We start from the raw sequence: 7,452 nt of genomic DNA on the forward strand, positions 1-7,452 counted from the left end.
AAGGAAATGTTTATGTCAAGCCCCAGCAAACCAAAACACGGCAATCTTGAAAAACTGTCTCTGTGAAATCCTTGCTGAGAACACAAGACCAGTTAAAAACATGATAAATCTTTTACAACCTGTTAATAAATGCATGATTCACAGTTGCTTTGTGGATTTGTGTGGACATCAAATTCCGTACAGAACAGTAATGTGCTGGCTATTGTACTTCTGGTTTTCCTCTTCTTACTCAACAGAAGGATGGCTCCAGTCTTATGCAAGAAGGACAATTTCCACCAAAAAAAAAAAAAAAAAGAAAAAAGCTTTCAGCATGACCTGTATTTCTGCATCTATTTTTTTCCTACTTGGTTTAGTTTAGTGAAACTGACTTTTCAGGAAATATCGTGTTTTCTATATCCAAGTGCAGTGAGCATTGTGACATCCAGTGTTTACCATGTTCAAGTGTACTGGGACTGTCCAGGCTTCAGCAAATATACATTGTGGTTAAAAACAAGAAAACTGATGTGGGCAGAAAAACAACTTGTGAAAGTTGAAGGAAGAGAAGAGGCTAAAGTAGAGAGAACAGGATGAATGAGAAGCAAAAAGGAAGGAAAAAAAAGCTTCTGATGAAAATTGAAAATTTTCTGATACTTTCTCATCTGCCTCAAATGAATAGTGTGAATGCACAATTCCAAAACCTTCTAAATGAATTCCATGCTAGTTTTCAATAACTGTGTTTTTAACGTTGCATTCTTTTTTTAGTTTACAGTGTTGAAGACTAAGACTGAGTCACTGTAGACAGAAATCTTATTTCCAGTTTGAAAGGAAAGTCGCAGACAATCAGTTCATAGAAAACCTGGCACCAATTATAAGAAGATAGGAATAAAAGGCACAACTGTTATTCAGCAATTAAAGAAAATAGGGCAGAAGTCTCTAGCAGATAATTTCTTGGTCTTTAGTTACAGTTATAGTTATTATATTTATCTGTGAAAGATGACACCAGGTAAAATATTTAAAAGACTCTTGCATTGACCAGGTGGTGATGCTGTGCAGAATCTCCATTTGTTTCCTTGAAGAAAGCTGAGTTTGGGTTTATTCCTTGTTAAACACAGCACTCTAGGCAGGTCCCATTCTGACCATTGTTATTTCGTTGGTGGAGGGCTTGAATCAGAAGCCAGTGCTCTAGTTCTTCAGATTACGACCCTGGCCTTTGCACAAGTCAACTTGTGGATGAATCAGAAGGTCTGCGCGGTCATCTAAATAGTACATGGAACCTATTGGAGAGATTAGCAAAACCCTGTTGGAAAGATTAGCATGATTACTGAGGACTGATTGCTGACTGAGAAATAATAAGAAAGACAGCTATGCAAAGTAGTAATAGTGTTTATAATGTGCACTGGTCACAGCCTACTCCTAAAGACTTGAAATTTAACAAATGCAGCCAAACCTTGCAATCCTGTATACGAGTTCCACACTTTTCAACAATTAATGTGAAAAAATGGTGGGGAAAAAAAGAGCACCAGTCATCTCAAAACATCATTAACTGATTCAGTTCTTACTGGCACTGTTGCAGAAGTGGTTCTATTAGAACAAATTTTGAAGAGCAGATGATAGTGACTCCATACATTGTCTGGTAGCACAAATTACATTTCCTCTTGGTCATGTGGACCTTCTGTCAAGGTTTAAATGCCTTTATACGGGTGTTTCTGAAATTGCATTTCACAGACAATCATGGCCACAATCAATCAAACAGTAAAAAGATTGGTAATTTTTTTCTGTTTATGGAGTGGAAAAGTAAGGAGGTCACTTCTCGGTACATCTAATAAGAAATGATTGTTCTCAACAAGAAATGCAGATCATGAACCTTTTAAAAGGTTCCCCTCACTGCAAGAAAGACATTGAGGCCATGGAGCGTGTTCAGAGGAGGGCGACAAAGCTGGTGAGGGGTCTCTGGAGCACAGGCCTTATGAAGAGCGGATGAGGGAGCTGGGATTGTTCAGTCTGGAGAAGAGGAGGCTCAGAGGAGACCGTATTGCTCTCTATAACTACCTGAAGGGAGGTTGTAGTGAGCTGGGGGTCGACATCTTCTCTCTTGTAACTAGTGATTGGTCGAGGGGGAATGGCCTCAAGTTGCACCAGGGGAGATTCAGGCTGGACATTAGGAAATACTACTTTTCTGAAAGAGTGGTCAGGTGCTGGAATGGGCTGCCCAGGGAGGTGGTGGAGTCACTGTCCGTGGAGGTGTTCAAGAAACATTTAGATACAGTGTTGAGAGACATGGTTTAGTGGGGTTATTGGTGGTAGGTGGATGGTTGGACTGGATGATCTTGTAGGTCTTTTCCAGCCTAGCTAATTCTATGATTCTATGATTCTGCTCTAAAATATTTGGGAATCTCTGTCTTCTAAGAGACCAGTAATACTGCTCCTTTGTAAATGCAGTATCAATTTTCTTTGCTTTTAAGGTAAATATTTAAATGTATTTGTGTCCTTGTGTATTGTATATACCTTTTATTTGAGTATACGTATACATATATGTGTGTGTGTGTATATACAGATACATGTATATGCAGATACAAATATATAACTGCAAATTGCTCCTTAGGAGTCAAAAGAATTAGTCACAAAGTTAAACACAGTCAACAGCTGAAGTATTTTGATAAATCCTCAGCCTTGCACAGTTGAAAGTATTGGTAATAAAATTATTTGGAGCCGGAAGTTCAGCTATAGCTGAAAGCAGAAAGTTTCAATTTTTTTTGTCCATCTTACATGGTATTTTTCTGGAGTTGGAAACTTCCAGTGAAAGCATAAAATTAATAAAGATATATAAGGTAGATTTTTGTTTTTATTTCCTAGCAGATCATAAGTTCCATATATATATTTCTATTTGCTTAGAAAAATACACTACTATGTATGTAGAACAAAATATAAGATTGCACTAAAGCTAAGCGTACATTTTTTTCATGGCAACCTGGATATTAAGTTCTCTGGACACATTTTGGAGAATATGCAACTAAACATTATTCTTCTTTGTTTATTGCATTCTGGATCACCAGATTGTTGTGAACTGTGTTAAATCTAGTTGGTGACTGATCACAATTGGTGCATCCCAGGGCTCAGCACTGGAGCCAGATACTGATGAGGGAATTGAGAGCAACATCAGTAAGTTTGCAGATAACATCAAGTTGGGTGGGACCTCAGGGTAGGAAGGCCCTGCAGAAGGGATCTGGATGAGTTGGATTGACGAGCTGCATCCAACTGTATTGCATTCAACAAGGCTAAATGCACTTGGGTCACAACAACCGCATGTAGAGGTACACAGGCTTGAGGAAGCATGGCTGGAAAGTTGCCCAGCAGGAAAGGACCAGAAGGTGTTAGTTGACAGATGGCTGAACATGAGCCAACAGTGTGCCAAGCTGACCAAGAACGTCAATGGCATCCTGGCCTGGGGTGGCCAGCAGGACTAGGGACATGACAATCCCTCTTTACGCAGTACTGGGAGACCTCATTGCTGTCCACAGTGACCTGAAAGGAGATTGTCTCAAGGTGGGTGTTTGCCTCTTTCCTCAGATGGCAAATGATAGAACATTAGGAAACAGCTTCAAATTGTGCTACTGGAGGCTTGGATTGGAAGAATTCATTCACAAAAAGAGTAGCTAGGCATTGCAGCAGGCTGCCCAGGGAAGGAGTAGAGTCACGGTCCCTGGAGGTTGTTTACGAGATGAATGTGTGGATGTGGCACTTAGGGACATGGATTAGCAGTGGATTAGTAGTGTTAGGTGCACAAATTGATGATCTTGAAGATCTTTTCCAACCTTAACAATTCTATGTGTAACAGCAAGCTACCAAATGGTGTTTTGTACTGTCCTGAAATAATATAAATTTATAAGGGTGATCTGTAGCAAAGTGCCCATAAGTATTTAACAGTCTGTCTAGATGGTTGTTCAGTTTCTCCTCATAGGTTGTGCTGGAACTGTAAACAGAAGGTAGCAGCAATAAGTAAACCTAATAAAACAAGAATGTTGAGAAGCCATGTGAAGGGCCCATTTAAACGAAATACTGTATGCACGGCTGAAGAACTAACTGCCTCTAGAAACATTATTCAACAAATATTCTAATACTTCAGAAATACTCTATGATCACCAGCTATTTTAGATGATTCCTGTAAGAGAGGAATTTACAAAGCACTGAATTCTAACAAATGGTTCTGAGAGACCTATTTGTTTCTTCAGACACCAAAATACCTTTGAAAATCTGACTTTAAGGAATCAATTAAAAAAAAAGAAGACGACGACTTTGATACCTTCCCAACCAAGTTAGGCATTCAGGTATAATGCACAGGTATCATGGGAGCTCATACAGGCCAGGCAGAAGACACTACATGTGTACATGCCCATGCCCAGCAAGTCCCAGGAGCAGACATTAGACAGACCATACAGGTCAACAGGAAACAAAAGTACCAGAAATGCAGTTTACAGAAGATACTCTGCTGGTCTGCCAGTAGGAAATAGTAAATACTTTACCCTGTGACTAGGGCAGTTCTATTCACAGTGGAACCTTATTCTTCAAGACTTTCTCCCAGACAGGTGCTTTCATCCATTTTCTTAAGGTGCTGGTAACAGCAATCACATTTGCACAATGCTTTAATAGCTAGATCTAAAACTCAGCTTGCTGTGAAGGAAATGGTTGAGCAGCTGTTGCTGCATAGACTTGGAAGGAGTCTAAGACCAAGAGACAGAGTACAAAAGAAAGCATGTTTCTGCAGTCCTATGCCTAGGAGGAAGCCATCAATTTTGACCTCTGCTCCTTGGCCTGTTTCTGTACTTGCCATTAAACAATCATTAGATTTGGTGCCGATGGGGAAAGAGTTAAGTGCTGAGTGAAAGCAGACACAGCTGACAAAGACAGAAATAGGAAGAGCAAAACAATGTAGGGTGTGTGTGTATGCATATGTGTAGGGGGGCATGGAGAGGATAGGGATGTGTATATGAGGGATTACTACCTGTGCTGGGACTGCTGTGGTGCTACTGGAGGCTGAATGCATGGGCTTTGTATCTTTGAACAAGAACTGAGTACAAAGAAGCAGTTGTGGAATGCACACTAAATTAAAAAATACCTTATTTTCCTGCTTGGAAAGTTGTTAGGTGGCCAGCTAGTAGAGAGAACAAGTAAGAGGCAAAAAGGAGTAACACATGCATACACAGGCATAGAGATATGTCCTGTAGAATGGAGTTTAGCACTACCTATGCCTCTCACTCAAAATGTGAACTGCTAACTAGATTAGATCAGAGAATGTTAGCCACGTCCAGTACAAAGTATGTTTTGTTTTGTTTGGTTTCTTTTAAAACAGAGGGAGAGGGAGCATAAGTTCAGGGAGGTAAGTGAAAGTTCAGGGAGATTTCTCCACATTCATGAAACCTGAGTTCATAGCTGAGTTACTGAGTCACATACAGATGAGGATCTTGCCTGGTCAGTTAAAAACAAAAAAAGTATTCCAGCCTCAGCCTCTTTTGCCTGTAGGTTCCTTGATGTTCAGTAGGTGTGGTTGGGTGAAGAAAAGCCAGACCAACACCAACAGCTGCATGGAATCTTTCCAGACTGAAAGGTGAATAATTAACTCTCTTATAACTGCAGACCCTCAGGGGGAGGTGAGTCACTAGCTCGATTAGAGTTATGTTATCTTGTAATGAACAATAAGAGGGAAATCTATACATGTCCTGACAGTTCCAGTGAGACATCAATGATCTGTGCCCCAAAAACCTCGGGAAGGGAGTTGATCAAAATGCACCTCTAAGAAAATAACTGATTTTGTACATACAGCCCATCAATGGTTCAAGAAGATCATTTTTATAGCCATATGAAATTTCCTGAGTATAATGCTGAAGATTAGACAAGAAGGAAAATAATGTGTTGGTTTTAGCTGGGAACGTCATGCCAGCATCTAAAATCAGATACAATCAGCGTGAGAATTAACTTATTTTTCTGCATCCAGTCATGCTAATACTGTTGTCTCTAGATGCTTAGGAGGGAGGGAGGGGTCCACAAAAGGCAAATATGAAAAATAAGCCTGCTGCTAGGTGACTTTAAAACATACTAATAGATTTTTTCCAAAGAATTTGAAGGTCCATGGGGAAATCTCCAGCAGTCTGCAAATACAGAAAGATTAAAGGCTGGTCTAAACTTGAAAAATCTTTGCATACATTAACTGCACCCACATAAGAAAAGCAGTAAAAATTGCTCTTCCCCATTTGGAAGTGAAAGAGGGCTAGAGCCCTTGGCTCCTGCTACTCCTGAGTGCACAAGGTAGTGCTCCTGCTCCTCCTGGAGCTGCAGCCAGTTCAAGATTTTCAGGGCTCTGGAGACCAGAAAAGTTCAGAAAGTTCTGGAGTTCAAAAAGTGGCTCATAGGGGTCACTTTTTACTAAATTTTGCAAAAGACAAGTGAAGTAGCTCCATATCTGCTCTTTCTTTCAACTAAAATGTTCTCAGCTTGATAGACCCAGTAAATGTTCGCCATCGGCCCCACATGAAAGCTACAGAGAGTCACCACCCACATTTGTCATTTCAGTACCCCATGCAGTCACATTTTGATGGAAGAAGCACTCTTAAATTTTTTACTTTCCTCCAGACAACTTAGAAGTAGTACAAAGTGAGTCAGATGGGGAGTTGTGTTTGCATCTTCTCAGTGGGGAATGAATTATGTGATATAAATAAATAAATAAATAAGATTTATGTGTAAAGAGAAGAAAGTGACCTCAGTGAATGAATGATGTTCTTTTAGAATTTTTGTAGTTATTTAAAGAAGAAAATGAGCTGGAAAGAATGCTTTAAATAATGCTGATTTCCAAGGAGCTATGGTCTCTCTATTATCTCAAAAAAAGAATAGGGTGTTTGCAAACAATACAGAATGAAACAGGTAATTCCATAGGAAAATGAATAAGGAAATAAATAGCCTAAAAGACAACAGCCTGAATCAAAACCACTCATCTGATCTTAATCCTCATTAGTGGGTATTAATTTTGATGAAAGTATTGCTGACTGATTAACAACTATAAAAGGGAAAATTTTCCCACACACTCCACAGAGACACCAATGTCTTAGCTAGGGTCAACAGACTGTCACTGGGCATGTTTTAATTATTGCTTTGTCATAATCATATGTTTGGTTCATTACTGCAGACGGTCTAGATATGCAACAGAAATCCTGTGATCAATTGCAATGTTTTGTTTGTTTGTTTGTTTTTCCCATGAAAATGAGAGTAGCCAGTGCTTAGAAAGGGAAGCCAGACAGATTCAAAAAAAAAATGAAAACTTGAGAGTAAAATAGAGTGCCAAAGACTTCTAGAACAGTTTTCCATCTTAAAACATATCAGAAGAGTAAATCAAGAAGCATCTAAGAAGCTTTCTGCTGTATTTTTTTGGAAGGAAGGAAGGAAGGAAGGAAGGAAGGAAGGAAGGAAGGAAGGAAGGAAGGAAGG

This window comes from Numida meleagris, chromosome Z (assembly GCF_002078875.1).
Source record: "Numida meleagris isolate 19003 breed g44 Domestic line chromosome Z, NumMel1.0, whole genome shotgun sequence".
Classification (NCBI taxonomy): domain Eukaryota; kingdom Metazoa; phylum Chordata; class Aves; order Galliformes; family Numididae; genus Numida; species Numida meleagris.